The sequence below is a fragment of the Salvelinus namaycush genome, chromosome 19 (genome assembly GCF_016432855.1).
Source record: "Salvelinus namaycush isolate Seneca chromosome 19, SaNama_1.0, whole genome shotgun sequence".
Classification (NCBI taxonomy): domain Eukaryota; kingdom Metazoa; phylum Chordata; class Actinopteri; order Salmoniformes; family Salmonidae; genus Salvelinus; species Salvelinus namaycush.
In genome coordinates, this window is record NC_052325.1 from 7311874 (window position 1) to 7328605 (window position 16732).

The window sequence follows — 16732 nt, forward strand, 5'->3', positions numbered from 1 at the left end:
TAGTGATGGTGGTAGTAGTAGTGATGGTGGTGGTAGTAGGTGGTAGTAGTGATGGTGGTAGTAGTGATGGTGGTGGTAGTAGTGATGGTGGTGGTAGTAGTGATGGTGGTGGTAGTAGTGATGGTGGTGGTAGTAGTGATGGTGGTGGTAGTAGTGATGGTGGTAGTAGTGATGGTGGTGGTAGTAGTGATGGTGTTGGTAGTGATGGTGATAGTAGTGATGGTGGTGGTAGTAGTGGTGGTGATAGTAGTGATGGTGATAGTAGTGATGGTGGTGGTAGTAGTGGTGGTGATAGTAGTGATGGTGATAGTAGTGATGGTGGTGGTAGTAGTGGTGGTGGTAGTAGTAGTGATGGTGGAGGTAGTAGTGATGGTGGTGGTAGTGATGGTGATAGTAGTGATGGTGGTGGTAGTAGTGGTGGTGATAGTAGTGATGGTGATAGTAGTGATGGTGGTGGTAGTAGTGGTGGTGGTAGTAGTAGTGATGGTGGAGGTAGTAGTGATGGTGGTGGTAGTGATGGTGATAGTAGTGATGGTGGTGGTAGTAGTGGTGGTGGTAGTAGTAGTGATGGTGGAGGTAGTAGTGATGGTGGTAGTAGTAGTGATGGTGGAGGTAGTAGTGATGGTGGTAGTAGTAGTGATGGTGGTAGTAGTGATGGTGGTAGTAGTGATGGTGGTGGTAGTAGTGATGGTGGTAGTAGTGATGGTGGTAGTAGTGATGGTGGTAGTAGTGATGGTGGTGGTAGTAGTGATGGTGGAGGTAGTAGTGATAGTGATGGTGGTGGTAGTAGTGATGGTGGTGGTAGTAGTGATGGTGGTAGTAGTAGTGATGGTGGTAGTAGTGATGGTGGTGGTAGTAGTGATGGTGGTGGTAGTAGTAGTGATGGTGGTGGTAGTAGTGATGGTGGTGGTAGTAGTGGTGGTGGTAGTAGTGATGGTGGTAGTAGTGATGGTGGTGGTAGTAGTGATGGTGGTAGTAGTGATGGTGGTAGTAGTGATGGTGGTGGTAGTAGTGATGGTGGTAGTAGTGATGGTGGTAGTAGTGATGGTGGTGGTAGTAGTGATGGTGGTAGTAGTAGTGATGGTGGTAGTAGTAGTGATGGTGGTAGTAGTGATGGTGGTAGTAGTAGTGATGGTGGTGGTAGTAGTGATGGTGGTAGTAGTGATGGTGGTGGTAGTAGTGATGGTGGTGGTAGTAGTGATGGTGGTAGTAGTGATGGTGGTGGTAGTAGTGATGGTGGTGGTAGTAGTGATGGTGGTAGTAGTGATGGTGGTGGTAGTAGTGATGGTGGTAGTAGTAGTGATGGTGGTGGTAGTAGTGATGGTGGTAGTAGTAGTGATGGTGGTAGTAGTGATGGTGGTGGTAGTAGTGATGGTGGTGGTAGTAGTGATGGTGGTGGTAGTAGTGATGGTGGTAGTAGTGATGGTGGTGGTAGTAGTGATGGTGGTGGTAGTGATGGTGGTAGTAGTGATGGTAGTGGTAGTAGTCATGGTGGTAGTAGTGATGGTGGTAGTAGTAGTGATGGTGGTGGTAGTAGTCATGGTGGTAGTAGTGATGGTGGTAGTAGTAGTGATGGTGGTGGTAGTAGTGATGGTAGTGGTAGTAGTGATGGTGGTAGTAGTGATGGTAGTAGTAGTGATGGTGGTGGTAGTAGTCATGGTGGTAGTAGTGATGGTGGTAGTAGTGATGGTAGTGGTAGTAGTCATGGTGGTAGTAGTGATGGTGGTAGTAGTGATGGTGGTGGTAGTAGTCATGGTGGTAGTAGTGATGGTGGTAGTAGTAGTGATGGTGGTGGTAGTAGTGATGGTGGTGGTAGTAGTGATGGTGGTAGTAGTGATGGTGGTGGTAGTAGTCATGGTGGTAGTAGTGATGGTGGTAGTAGTGATGGTAGTGGTAGTAGTCATGGTGGTAGTAGTGATGGTGGTAGTAGTGATGGTGGTGGTAGTAGTCATGGTGGTAGTAGTGATGGTGGTAGTAGTAGTGATGGTGGTGGTAGTAGTGATGGTAGTGGTAGTAGTGATGGTGGTAGTAGTGATGGTAGTAGTAGTGATGGTGGTGGTAGTAGTGATGGCGGTGGTAGTAGTGATGGTGGTAGTAGTGATGGTGGTGGTAGTGATGGTGGTAGTAGTAGTGATGGTGGTGGTAGTAGTGATGGTGGTAGTAGTATTGATGGTGGTGATAGTAGTGATGGTGGTGGTAGTAGTGATGGTGGTGGTAGTAGTGATGGTAGTGGTAGTAGTGATGGTGGTAGTAGTAGTGATGGTGGTGGTAGTAGTGATGATGGTGGTAGTAGTGATGGTGGTAGTAGTATTGATGGTGGTAGTAGTATTGATGGTGGTGGTAGTAGTGATGGTGGTGGTAGTAGTGATGGTGGTGGTAGTAGTGATGGTGGTGGTAGTAGTGATGATGGTGGTAGTAGTGATGGTGGTAGTAGTATTGATGGTGGTAGTAGTATTGATGGTGGTGGTAGTAGTGATGGTGGTGGTAGTAGTGATGGTAGGGGTAGTAGTGATGGTGGTGGTAGTAGTGATGGTGGTGGTAGTAGTGATGGTGGAGGTAGTAGTGATGGTGGTAGTAGTAGTGATGGTGGTAGTAGTGATGGTGGTAGTAGTGATGGTGGTGGTAGTAGTGATGGTGGTGGTAGTAGTGATGGTGGTGGTAGTAGTGATGGTGGTAGTAGTAGTGATGGTAGTAGTAGTGGTGGTGGTGGTAGAGACGTGGATGGGTATGTGAGAGTGGGTGATGTGTAACCACACCATGAAATGCAGACAGAGGCTCTGTAGCTTGGCCTGTTGTTGTATACCAGAGAGTGGTGGTAAACTGCATGCATCATACCGAGAGGGAAGAAAGAAGGTCGCTCTCAGCCAACTTAGGAAAAGTAATAACATGCGTCACATCGAGAGGGGTCCTAAAAATAACAGCATCATTTTTCCAGAAGTATGATTCAGGTTGATGGTGTGATGTGTGACTAGACATGGGGTGGCAGTGGTCGTTAGGCCACACAGCATCTCCTACAGTGTTACGATGGATTAACATTCGTTGTTTGAACCTGGGTCTTCTGTGCCCTGTGCACTACTAGACTGTGTTACCCTGCTGAGCTAAAGCCTAGATATCTCACTCTCGAAGCCAATGCAAGTCTTTAGATCTTAGGGAAGTCTCTCTCTCTCTCTCTCGCGCTCGCTCTCAGAAAGAACCTACACACTTGTTGAATCAACGTTGTGTCCACGTCATTTCCATGAAATTACGTTGAAACCACCTGGAATAGACGTTGAATTGACATCTCTGCACAGTGGGAAATGTGTTTCTCTGTATTTATTTGTCAGACTGTTTATAAAACACAAAGCTTTGCGTGTTTGTTTGTCGCAGGTAATAGCGAGATGCAAGAACAAAATGGCTTTATATTTAGCTCCACGGGTGCTTTGTTGAAACGCTCTGGTTCAGACACTCGGCAGATCCCTGTCCCTTGTCTGACAACACCGAGAGGTCGCAATGAATCCTTGACATCCATGGGAGTTAATTACAATGACTTCACTTAGATTGCTGGAGGTGGGTAATTAGTGTTTGAACAGCAAACGAATGCTGCAAATAGAAAAATAAAAGAAGGCCTGTGTTTTTGTAGCTCTCAGAGGAGAAATTGACTGGATCTCTTTCGGATGAGCAGAGTTCATTTGGATGCAGGACAGTTGGAAAGAACGTGTGTGCATTAGAGGTCGACCGATTATGATTTTTCAACGCCGATACCGATACCGGTTATTGGAGGACAAAAAAAGCCGATACCGATTAATCGGACGATTTATTTGTAAAAAAATTTAAAATATGTATTTATATATATATATATATATCATACACACACACACATTTTTGTAATAATGACAATTGCAACAATACTGAATGAACAATGAACACTTTTATTTTAACTTAATATAATACATAAATAAAATCAATTTAGTCTCAAATAACATATGTTAAAACGAATCACCAGCTTTCATGGGTCTTCAATATCCCAGAAGTTTTAGGTTGTAGTGCAGAAAGCAGAGCTTGTCTGCATGGTCCCCTGTCAGTCTGCTCCTCCGCGAAACACAGACCTTATTTGAAGTAGATCAAGACATTCTCTGTGGAAGACATGAACGGTAAAATAACGAAGGAACCCCTTTCAAGTTCAGCCGCAAGTTATTACAGGAATTATAACACGTCGACTATTTCTCTCTAAACCATATACCTTTGACTAATCCGGAAACTATCACCTCGAAAACAAAACGTTTATTCCGTTCCGTATTTTATCTAACGGGTGGCATCCATGAGTCTAAATATTCCTGTTACATTGCACAACCTTCAATATTATGTCATAATTGCGTAAAATTCTGGCAAATTAGTTCGCAAAGAGCCAGGCGGCCCAAACTGTTGCATATACCCTGACTCTGCGTGCAATGAACGCAAGAGAAATGACACAATTTCACCTGGTTAATATTGCCTGCTAACCTGCATTTCTTTTAGCTAAATATGCAGGTTTAAAAATATATACTTGTGTATTGATTTTAAGAAAGGCATTGGTGTTTATGGTTAAGTACACATTTGAGCAATGACAGTCATTGATTGATTGTTTTTTATAAGATAAGTTTAATGCTAGCTAGCAACTTACCTTAGCTTACTGCATTCGCGTAACAGGCAGGCTCCTCGTGGAGTGCAATGTAATCAGGTGTTAGAGCATTGGACTAGTTAACTGTAAGGTTGCAAGATTGGATCCCCCGAGCTGACAAGGTTAAAAATCTGTCGTTCTGCCCCTGAACGAGGCAGAACGTTCCTAGGCCGTCATTGTAAATAAGAATGTGTTCTTAACTGACTTGCCTAGTTAAATAAAGATTAAATAAAGGTGTAAAAAAGGTGTAAAAAAATACCGATTTCCGATTGTTATGAAAACTTGAAATCGGCCCTAATTAATCGGCCATTCCGATTAATCGGTCGACCTCTAGTGTGCATGGCTCTGTGAAAGAACGTGTGTGCATGGCTCTGTGAAAGAACGTCTGTGCATGGCTCTGTGAAAGAACGTCTGTGCATGGCTCTGTGAAAGAACGTCTGTGCATGGCTCTGTGAAAGAACGTCTGTGCATGGCTCTGTGAAAGAACGTGTGTGGATGGATCTCTGTTGGATGAGCCAGCGCCTGTTAATCTGGATATATAGGCGTTGGAAGTTGAAGGGGCTTATTGCGTTCTGGCTGGTGGGTGGATACTTGAGTCACTTGGTTGGGTTGGACTACAGTCAAACTGTTGAAGCGGCTCTAGCACTGAGGACTAGAGGGTGCCTGCTTGCCTGCTCTCAAGAAAGACCAAGGATTGTTTTTGCTCTTTAATTTAGTTTAGTTTTTCAAAGGAGAGCGGTCTTGGAGTAATACACAATGCACTCATGCCTATGACAGAGAAAATAATATAAATAATTACAGACAATTAGTAGGAAAATATGCATGGGTGAGCAGAGGAAATGTCAAGAAATCAATTGATTGACAGGTGAAGCACACACAGACACACACACACACACCAACATTCAATAATAAACGATTATCCCTACTGTCTATATCTATGCATGATTGTGTTCCATTCCATTTTCCTTTATAAAGCTGTAACTAAATCAAACACTAACTGCTGAAGAGACATATTAAGGTTTTCAACTAAATGAAACAACCTCATGATAGGATTAGTTATAGCCTAAGCGAGCAAAAATTCCCAGCAGCATGTTCTGACTTAATTCAGATCAATTAAAAGTGGTAGTAAGATGAGTTAAAGTGAGTGTGGCTTGTGCATCTGCTCTTATCTTCCTCTCGACTATAGGGTGAGGAGCGGGAGAGGAGAGTGTGAGGAGAGAGGAGGGTGAGGAGAGGGAGAGGAGAGGGAGAGGGAGAGTTAGAGGGGAGGGTGAGGAGAGGGTGAAGAGAGGGTGAGGAGAGAGGAGGGTGAGGGGAGGAATGGGACAGGGGAGGGGAGGATGAGGAGAGAAATGGGACAGGGAAGGGGAGGGTGAGGAGAGGAATGGGACAGGGGATGGTGAGGAGAGGATGAGGAATGGGACAGAGGAGGGTGAGGATGAGGAATGGAGAAGGTGAGGAATGGAGAGGAGAGGGTGAGGAGAGGAGAGAGGAGGTGAGGAGAGGGTGAGGAGATGAGAGGGGAGGGTGAGGAGAGGAAAGGAAAGGGTGAGGAGAGGAATGGGACAGGAAAGGCAGAGGAGAGGGTGAGGAATGGGAGAGGAGAGGAGGAAAGAGTGAGGGTGAGGGGAGGGTGAGGAGAGGAGAGGGTGAGGAATGGGAGAGGGGAGGGTGAGGAGAGGGTGAGGAATGGGAGAGGGGGAGGTTGAGGAGAGGGTGAGGAATGGAACAGGGGGGTTGATGAGAGGGTGAGGAATGGGAGAGGGGAGGGTGAGGAGAGGGTGAGGAATGGAAAAGGGGGGTTGAGGAGAGGAGAGGGTGAGGAATGGAAAAGGGGGGTTGAGGAGATGAGAGGGTGAGGAATGGGAGAGGGGGGGTGAGGAGAGGGTGAGGGTGAGGAATGGGAGAGGGGAGGGTGAGGAGAGGGGAGGGTGAGGAATGGGAGAGGGGAGGGTGAGGAGAGGGTGAGAAATGGGAGAGGGGGGTTGAGGAGAGGGGATGGTGAGGAATGGGAGAGGGGGGTTGAGGAGAGGGGAGGGTGAGGAATGGGAGAGGGGAGGGTGAGGAATGGGAGAGGAGAGGGTGAGGAATGGGAGAGGGGAAGGTGAGGAATGGGAGAGGGGGGGTGAGGAGAGGGGATGGTGAGGAATGGGAGAGGAGAGGGTGAGGAATGGGAGAGGGGAGGGGAGGGTGGGGAATGGGAGAGGGGGGGTGAGGAGAGGGGAGGGTGAGGAATGGAACAGGGGGGTGAGGAATGGGAGAGGGGGGGGTGAGGAGAGGGGAGGGTGAGGAATGGGAGAGGGGAGGGTGTGGAATGGGAGAGGGGAGGGTGAGGAGAGGGGAGGGTGAGGAATGGGAGAGGGGAGGGTGAGGAATGGGAGAGGGGAGGGTGAGGAATGGGAGAGGGGAGGGTGAGGAATGGGAGAGGGGAGGGTGAGGAATGGGAGAGGGGAGGGTGAGGAATGGGAGAGGGGAGGGTGAGGAGGGATCGTTGGATCTGCCTCTCAGCATGTTGACGCCGGCAACAGATAGCGCTCTTACCAAGCTGTCACACACAAATGGTTTAGCAGAACACTCTCTCACCCAACTCCATCACAGTTAGGGTTTAATATTTTGCCATTATTTTACAAACGTTCCATCCCGAGAATAAATCACTTTTCTTCCGGGTAACCCAGTATTACCCATCAAAACTGGAAGGGTCATTTAAAAGCATTATGAAGTGTATAAATAAATGTCCGGATTTGATTAGCGCTTTGATCGAGAATTCAAGCCTGATGAGCCATACCTTAAATACATTTTATGAGCCCTACATTAAATACATTTTATGAGCCCCACATTAAATACATTTTATGAGCCCTACATTAAATACATTTTATGAGCCCTACATTAAATACATTTTATGAGCCCTACATTAAATACATTTTATGAACCCTACATTAAATACATTTTATGAGCCCTACTGTCACGTTCTGACCATAGTTCTTGTGTGTTTTGCTTGTTTTAGTGTTGGTCAGGACGTGAGCTGGGTGGGCATTCTATGTTGTGTGTCTAGTTTGTCTGTTTCTATGTTTGGCCTAATATGGTTCCCAATCAGAAGCAGGTGTTTTGTGTTGTCTCTGATTGGGAATCATATTTAGGTGGCTTGTTTTGTGTTGGGGATTGTGGGTGGTTGTTTCCTGTCTTTGTGTTTTCTCTGCACCAGCTAGGACTGTATCGGTTTGCCACATTTTGTTATTTTGTAATTGTTAAGTGTTCACGTTTATCGTCATTATTAAATATGTTGAGCACAAACTACGCTGCGTCTTGGTCCGATCCCTGCTATACCTCCTCTTCAGACGAAGAGGAGGAAGGCTGCCGTTACAGAACAACCCACCAAACTCGGACCAAGCAGCGTAGTAACGGGCAGCAGCGGCAGCAGCAGCAGCAGCGGTACCAGGAGGAATGGACTTGGGAGGACGTGTTGGACGGAATGGGTTGCTACACATGGGAGGAGATTCTGGCTGGTAAGGATCGCCTTCCATGGGAACAGGTGGAGGCAGCTAGGAGAGCGGAAGCAGCTGCGAAGGGGAACCGGTGTTATGAGGGAACACGGCTGGCCAGGAAGCCCGAGAAGAAACCCCAAATATTTCTTGGGGGGCGCCTAAAGGGGAGTGTGGCGAAGTCAGGTAGGAGACCTGCGCCAACTTCCCGGGCTTACCGTGGAAAGCGAGAGTATGGGCAGACACCGTGTTATGCGGAAGAGCGCACGGTGTCTCCTGTACGTGTACATAGCCCGGTGCGGTACATCCCAGCTCCACGTATCGGCCGGGCTAGATTGAGCATTGAGCCAGGTGTCATGAAGCCGGCTCAACACATCTGGTCTCCAGTGCGTCTCCTCGGGCCGGTGTACATGGCACCAGCCTTACGCATGGTGTCCCCGGTTCGCCTGCACAGCCCAGTGCGGGTTATTCCACCTGCCCGCACTGGTCGGGCTACGGGGATCATTCAACCAGGTAAGGTTGGGCAGGCTCGATGCTCAAGGGAGCCAGTACGCTTTCACGGTCCGGTATATCCGGCGCCACCTCCTCGCCCCAGCCCAGTAACACCAGTGCCTACACCACGCACCAGGCTTCCTGTGCGTCTCCAGAGCCCTGTTCCTCCTCCACACACTCGCCCTGTGGTGCGTGTCTCCAGCCCGGTACCACCAGTTCCGGCACCACGCACCAAGCCTCCTGTGCGTCTCCAGAGCCCTGTACGCACTGTTCCTTCTCCCCGCACTCGCCCTGAGGTGCGTGCCCTCAGCCCGGTACCACCAGTGCCGGTACCACGCACCAGGCTTATAGTGCGCCTCGAGAGTCCAGTGTGCCCTGTTCCTGCTCCCCGCACTAGCCTTGAGGTGCGTGTCTACAAACCGGTACCACCAGTTCCGGCACCACGCACCAGGCCTACTGTGCGCCTCAGCACGTCTGAGCTGCCTGCCTGCTCAGCGCCATCTGAGCTGCCTGCCTGCTCAGCGCCATCTCAGAGCCGCCCGTCTGTCCCGAGCCGTCAGAGCCGCCCGTCTGTCCCGAGCCGCCAGAGCCGCCCGTCAGTCAGGAGCCGCCAGAGCCGCCCGCCAGTCAGGAGCTGCCAGAGCCGCCAGCCAGTCAGGAGCTGCCAGAGCCGCCAGCCAGTCAGGAGCTGCCAGAGCCGCCAGCCAGTCAGGAGCTGCCAGAGCCGCCAGCCAGTCAGGAGCTGCCAGAGCCGCCAGCCAGTCAGGAGCTGCCAGAGCCACCAGTCAGTCAGGAGCTGCCCGAGCCGCCCGCCAGTCATGAGCTGCCTTCCAGTCATGAGCTGCCCTCCAGTCATGAGCTGCCCTCCAGTCATGAGCTGCCCTCCAGTCATGAGCTGCCCTCCAGTCATGAGCTGCCCTCCAGTCCGGAGCTGCCATTCAGTCCGGAGCTACCTCTCTGTCCTGAGCAACCTCTCTGTCCTAAGCTACCTCTTGGTTCGGAGCTGTCTCCTCAGTCTGATGGGGCCCTTTGTGAGGGTTCCTAGGCCAAGGTCGGCGGCGAGGGTCGCCACTCAAAGGACGCTAAGGAGGGGGACAAAGACAATGGTGGAGTGGTGTCCTCGTCCAGCGCCGGAGCCGCCACCGCGGACAGATGCCCACCCAGACCCTCCCCTAGAGTTTTAGGGGGTGCGTTCGGAGTCCGCACCTCAGGAGGGGGGTACTGTCACGTTCTGACCATAGTTCTTGTGTGTTTTAGTGTTGGTCAGGACGTGAGCTGGGTGGGCATTCTATGTTGTGTGTCTAGTTTGTCTGTTTCTATGTTTGGCCTAATATGGTTCCCAATCAGAAGCAGGTGTTTTGTGTTGTCTCTGATTGGGAATCATATTTAGGTGGCTTGTTTTGTGTTGGGGATTGTGGGTGGTTGTTTCCCGTCTTTGTGTTTTCTCTGCACCAGCTAGGACTGTATCGGTTTGCCACATTTTGTTATTTTGTAATTGTTAAGTGTTCACTTTTATCGTCATTATTAAATATGTTGAGCACAAACTACGCTGCGTCTTGGTCCGATCCCTGCTATACCTCCTCTTCAGACGAAGAGGAGGAAGGCTGCCGTTACACCTACATTAAATACATTTTATGAGCTCTACATTAAATACATTTTATGAGCCCTACATAAAAGACATTTAATGAGACCAAGCTCAAAAAAACTCCTAAATATAAACGCAACATGCAACAATTTCAAAGATCTTGCTGAGTTACAGTTATAAGGAAATCAGTCAATTGAAATCATTCTGTTTTCTCTGTTTAACATTTCTTGTTTTAGAAATTACAGAAAAATCATAAATGGATGTTCTGAGTCCATGTCAAAGCTGAAATCACATCAGAAGACTAACTAACAAAAAAAAAAAAAAACTAACAACTGTGGATTTTTGAGTGTCATTGCTGTTTAGTTGCACATCACGCAAGAGAGGAATGTGTCGGTCAAGCAATGTTTGTTGTTAGGCCTAGGCTACTGCTGCAGCACGTCATGGCAGTTTGTAAAATAATTAGCACACAATTGATACAAATAATCACGATGAACACGGAACAAAAATATAAACACAACATGCAACAATTTCAAAGATTTTACTGAGTTACAGTTCATATAAGGAAATCAGTCAATTGAAATAAATTCATTAGGACCCAATCTATGGATATCACATAACTGCGAATACAGATATGCACCTGTTGCTCACAGAACTTTTCAAAAAGGTAGGGGCGTGGATGAGAAAACCAGTCAGTATCTGGTCTGACCACCATTTGCTTCGTAGAGCGCAACAATTCCTTGGCATAGAGTTCATCAGGCTGTTGATTGTGTCCTGTGGAATGTTGTCCCACTCCTCTTCAATGGCTGTGAGAAGCAGGATATTGGAAGAAAAGTTGTCATACATGTCAATCCAGAGTATCCCAAACGTGCTCAATGGGTGACATGTCTGGTGAGTATGCAGGCCATGGAAGAACTGGGACAGCTTCCAGGAATTGTGTACAGATCCTTGCAACATGGGGCCATGCATTATCATGCTGAAACATGAGGTGATGGCGGCAGATGAATGGCACGACAATGGGCCTCAGGATCTCGTCATGGTATCTCTGTGCATTCCAATTGCCATCAATAAAATGTGATTTTGTTCGTTGTCCGTAGTTTATGCTTGCCTGTAACATAACCCCCCTGTCACCATGAGGCACTCTGTTCACAACGTTGACATCAGCAAACCGCTCACCCACAAAATGCCTTACACGTGGTCTGCGGGTTGTGAGGCCGGTTGGACAGACTGCCAATTTCTCTAAAACAACGTTGGAGGCAGTTTATGGTAGAGAAATTAACATGAAATTATCTAACAACAGCTCTGGTGGATATTCCTGCAGTCAGCATGTCAATTGCACGATCCCTCAAAACATGAGACATCTGTGGCATTGTGCTGTGTGACAAAACTGCACATTTTAGAGTGCCCTTTTATTGTCCCCAGCACAAGGTGCACCTGTGTAATGATCCTGCTGTTTAATCAGCTTCTTTATATGCCATAGCTGTCAGGTGGATGGATTATCTTGGCAAAGGAGAAATGCTCTGTATGTATGGGATGTAAACAAATTTGTGCACAACATTTTCGAGAAAAAAATTCTGGGATCTTTTATTTCAGCTCAGTGTATATGATACAGGCTACAATACGCACAACAGAAAAACATAAAAGCCCATAGATGTAGCTAGCTATATGCTCTCTTGGGGACATGAGTTTAACTAGCTCCAGTAGACTAATCTTTTTGAGTGTGAATTGTATTACTGTAATGTATTGTATTATATGGACTAGAATTACGCACAGTTAAATAAAATACGGTCAATTTCGTTATCCTTACCTTCATCATTCTAATGACATCCTTGAATAATATAGGACTAGAATTAGATGCAGAAGGCTTTCACTTCTCTTCAAGAAGATTGAATGGTTACGGGTCTGAATAAATAACTGCTACAGCCTACCGCCATCACGCGTTCACTCTTCTTTCAAACTACCCCTGAGTTCTATTGGCTGCTGTATTTAACATTCAGCAAACAAGAGCTCGCGGCCCCCTTCGAATAGTCTATTGGTATAAGAAATGCAGGAGCTAATGGGGATCCATAATAAATACAAATATAAATACAGATGGAGAGAAAGTAATACTGCGAGATTGCTAGCACTGCACTGATTTAAAGCAATGATACTCGAGTGACTTTTTTAAAAACTCTGCAGCTGCAATTTAAAATTAATAATCTTTACCATAAAAAACATAAGGTGACCCCCAAAAGCCAGATGGAGATGAGTAAATTAGAAGCGCATTCGGTCTTTATATTACGGTAGCATAGACTATGCTGCAGCAAATGCAGGCATACCTGTCACAAGAAAAAGAGTTCTACATGCATTGTGAACTGCACTCAATACTGAGATGGGAGCTGTCTTATAATACTCACACTAACCGTACTATTTGTGATGTGAATTGAGTATAAAGTATGCTTATTGGTCATAGTATGGATATAGTTAGTATGCCAAAAGTTCCCGGATGTCGTACTAAATTCGCCAAAATACGAAGTATACATGCAGTGGACACTATTTCTGTGCTTTTAGGGCCCATAATGCAATTCTTCAGAGGACTTTTCAGATTTGAAGAAAATGGCGGAACATATACAGCCGAAGTCCGACGAGAGCGGATACAAATTCATTGCTTTAACTAATTATGACAAATGTTAAGAAAATGTTAAGCAATGTAATAAAGTAATAACTTTTCAAATAAGTTACGTTACACGTTATGTTGGCTGACAATTTGTTAGCTACGCTATCATAACGAACCGCATTGCATTACAGCAGTATGTCCCGGTATGTTAGCTAGTTACCTAAAGTTAGTTGGCTACTAATACATCGAACTTGCCAGGCAGTATATTAACTATCTGCTATCTAGCTAACTACCCAACGTTTATTGACTTGATTATTCACATCATTCTTAGCTAAGTGGCATAGTCGTTGTGCGTTTCAATGGACATTGTTAATTCTGTCTATCTACTCTGAATGTTCAACACCCTTTGAATATGGCCAGTGTCAGTAAACTTCGTCAAAAACAAGCGTAATTAAATTGTTGCCTACAGCACAGTTACAGTAACCAACGCTCTGGATAACATGAAAACAGCCTAACCAGCTCTGCTAGGGTGAGTAAAATGGTCAGAGTGAGGTATTCTCTCATTTGTGTCTGGAAGTAGCTAGCCAATGTTAGCCAGTTAGCTTGGGTGCTTGACTGCTGTTGACCGCTCGGATCAACCCTACTTCTTGGCCAGAGCGTCCAGTGTGCGCTCTGAACGCTCCGAGAGCAAAACTAACGAATAGACAATCTGACATCGCTCTAGATTTGATTTACGATCGCTCAGAGGGCACTCTGGCACGACGGATTGAATTTACGAACACACCCGAAATTGTTAAATGTTTAGCTAGTCATTTGTTATGCTAACAAGCTAGCTTCTTACGGCTGAAATCCCGTTAACGGGATCGATTTGACAACAGCCAGTGAAATTGCAGGGCGCCAAATTCAAACAACAGAAATCTCATAATTAAAATTCCTCAAACATACAAGTATTATACACCATTTTAAAGATAAACTTGTTGTTAATCCCACCACAGTGTCCGATTTCAAAAAGGCTTTACGACGAAAGCATACCATGCGATTATGTTCGGTCAGCGCCAAGTCACAGAAAAACACAGCTATTTTTCCAGCTAAAGAGAGGAGTCACAAAAAGCAGAAATAGAGATAAAATTAATCACTAACCTTTGATGACACTCATAGGACTTCATGTTACACAATACATGTATGTTTTGTTCAATAAAGTTCATATTTATATCCAAAAATCTCAGTTTACATTGGCGCGTTATGTTCAGTAATGTTTTGCTTCCAGAACATCCGGTGATTTTGCAGAGAGCCACATCAATTTACAGAAATACTCATCATAAATGTTGATGAAAATACAAGTGTTATGCATGGAATTAAAGATATACTTCTCCTTAATGCAACCACTGTGTCAGATTTCAAAAAAGCTTTATGGAAAAAGCACACCATGCAATAATCTGAGTACAGCGCTCAGGCACCAAAACAAGCCATACAGATACCCACCATGTTGTGGGGTCAACAGAGGTCAGAAATAGCATTATAAATATTCACTTACCTTTGATGATCTTCATCGGAATGCACTCCCAGGAATCCCAGTTCCACAATAAATGTTTGTTTTGTTCGATAAAGTCCATAATTTATGTCCAAATACCTCCTTTTTGTTTGCGCGTTTAGTTCACAAATCCAAATTCACGAGGCGCAGGCACTTAGTCCAGACGAAAAGTCAAAAAGTTTCATTACAGTTCTTAGAAACATGTCAAACGATATATAGAATCAATCTTTAGGGTGTTTTTATCATAAATCTTCAATAATATTCCAACCGGACAATTCTTTTGTCTTTAGAAATGAAAAGGAACGCAGCTCACTCTCACAGCCGCGCGCATGACTTAGCTCATGGCATTCTGCCAGACCTCTTAGTCAAACAGCTCTTATTCGCTCCCCCTTCACAGTAGAAGCCTGAAACAAGATTCTAAAGACTGTTGACATCTAGTGGAAGCCTTAGGAAGTGCAATCGGCCCGAATTTACACTGTATCTTGGATAGGCAAAGACTTGAAAACCTACAAACCTCAGATTTCCCACTTCCTGGTTGGATTTTTTCTCAGGTTTTTGCCTGCCATATGAGTTCTGTTTTACTCACATACATCATTCAAACCGTTTTAGAAACTTCAGAGTGTTTTCTATCCAAATCTACTAATAATATGCATATCTTAGCTTCTGGGCCTGAGTAGCAGGCAGTTTACTCTGGGCACCTTATTCATCCAAGCTACTCAATACTGCCCCCCAGCCATAAGAAGCTAGCAAGAGGTTGCATAGGAACAGCATCAACTCCCGGTAGACAGGCGAAGCTCTAGTACACTCAACTGAAACGATACAGTTCGTTTACAGTATACTAAAATTAACTAATAGTATACAGTATGTAGTATCTACTCATTAAGTATGTTAGTATGGGTATTCGAACACAGCTGGGGTGTCTGTTCCCACCCTGAGCGTTGATGATTCATCATGCAGAGGCGTTAGAGAAGCCAGATTTAGACATCACATGTAATTTAACTGTTCCATTTCATGCCATGCTGTTCATATAAATAATGTATTATTATTTACCGGTTTCTAAGCCGTTATTTATCCCGGGAAAAGGGAGTGGTTTCGGGCGGTAAATCCCAGTAAATCTAGGTAACCGGGTTCCCACCATTCAACCCTAATCACAATGGATCAAAACGAGACAAGACACACAAGGCTCAAGCAGCCCTGCTTGGAACTCGACCGCCCACTTCCCCAACACGTGTCCTAAAACATTTTTTAACTCGCCCGTTTAACTCGCTGTGTTTACTGCTTTACTGAAATAGGAATATGCAGCTATAAAAGAACATCAACAATTATCTTCTGATCAAATCACATATCATGGTTGGAGATAGCCCTTGACCATGACTCTCAGTTCCATTCCATTACTCATAAGAGTCACTGAACAAAGGCATCATTTTTGTTAAGTTTTGTTAAGAGCCCTGACACTTGGTCTGAGCATGAACACGCATTGCTTGCCTGTGGTTTTGGAAGCATAAGGACCGTATCTTTCATATCAGCGAGATATATATACACACCTTTATAGGTTTGGCGTTAGTGTTCCCACATGGCCATATCTCCATGTTGGAGCGCTTGTTTAAGTTAAGGAAGACAGATGGAAGACATGCATAGCCACCTGTGCTAATTAGCTATCTAGCATGTTCCGAACGCCTGTGTGTGTATTAGTGTTACTGAGGAGGACGTGTAGGACATCAACTGGAGGCACACGGAGCTTGTGGATCTGTGCAAAGCTGCAGGTTTGGGTTCTCCAAGACATTGAGTGCATTTTTTTTAATCTTTCAAGCTGATATGAAAGATAAGGGGCATATCAGCATATGTTTTGAAAACCGGTTTGAAAGCGATATTTGTTGACGTTTCTAAACGTTAAAACACAGCGTTGGAATTGTAGTTCACGTGGCGCCATCAGTGAGCGAATGTACGCGCTGTAAACCCTACATATGGAGAAAGGTTTTCGAGAGCTAGGTTGGAGACAGCTGAGGTGAATGGTGACAGATGGACATTATCAGCCAGTGCATTATTAAACAACGGACCGCGCAGTATTGCAGTTAAACATAGCAGGTGCGCTAAATCACACCGCAACTTAAGAATCAAGCCCGGTCTATCCACGTGCACTATTGTAAGCTTGTAAATTGTTTTATGCGGATTTCTGAATGTGTTGTCTAAATCAGTCATATCCCGATGTAACAATAACTGCATTTTGCTGTGTGTTATTATGCACCCCATAGGCTACAATAGTAGCCAGAGAAAGGGTTATAATAAGATGTGTTTATTATAGGCTACATAGACCCCACAAGCATGCGGAGCTCAGTTGTGCGCCTGACAGAAACCACTGAAAAAAGAAAGCACACAAACTATATGCCAACTTTTTGCTGAAGCCAATTTAAAACAT

At 45.6% G+C, this 16732-nt stretch overlaps 1 protein-coding gene across 1 annotated transcript in view; it reads right to left on the bottom strand.

The window, feature by feature from the left end:
- The window catches only part of LOC120063662 (potassium voltage-gated channel subfamily H member 8-like), a 193344-nt gene that overhangs the window by 176253 nt on the left and 359 nt on the right, over window positions 1-16732 (bottom strand). The gene's annotated exons all lie outside the window — the stretch shown is intronic.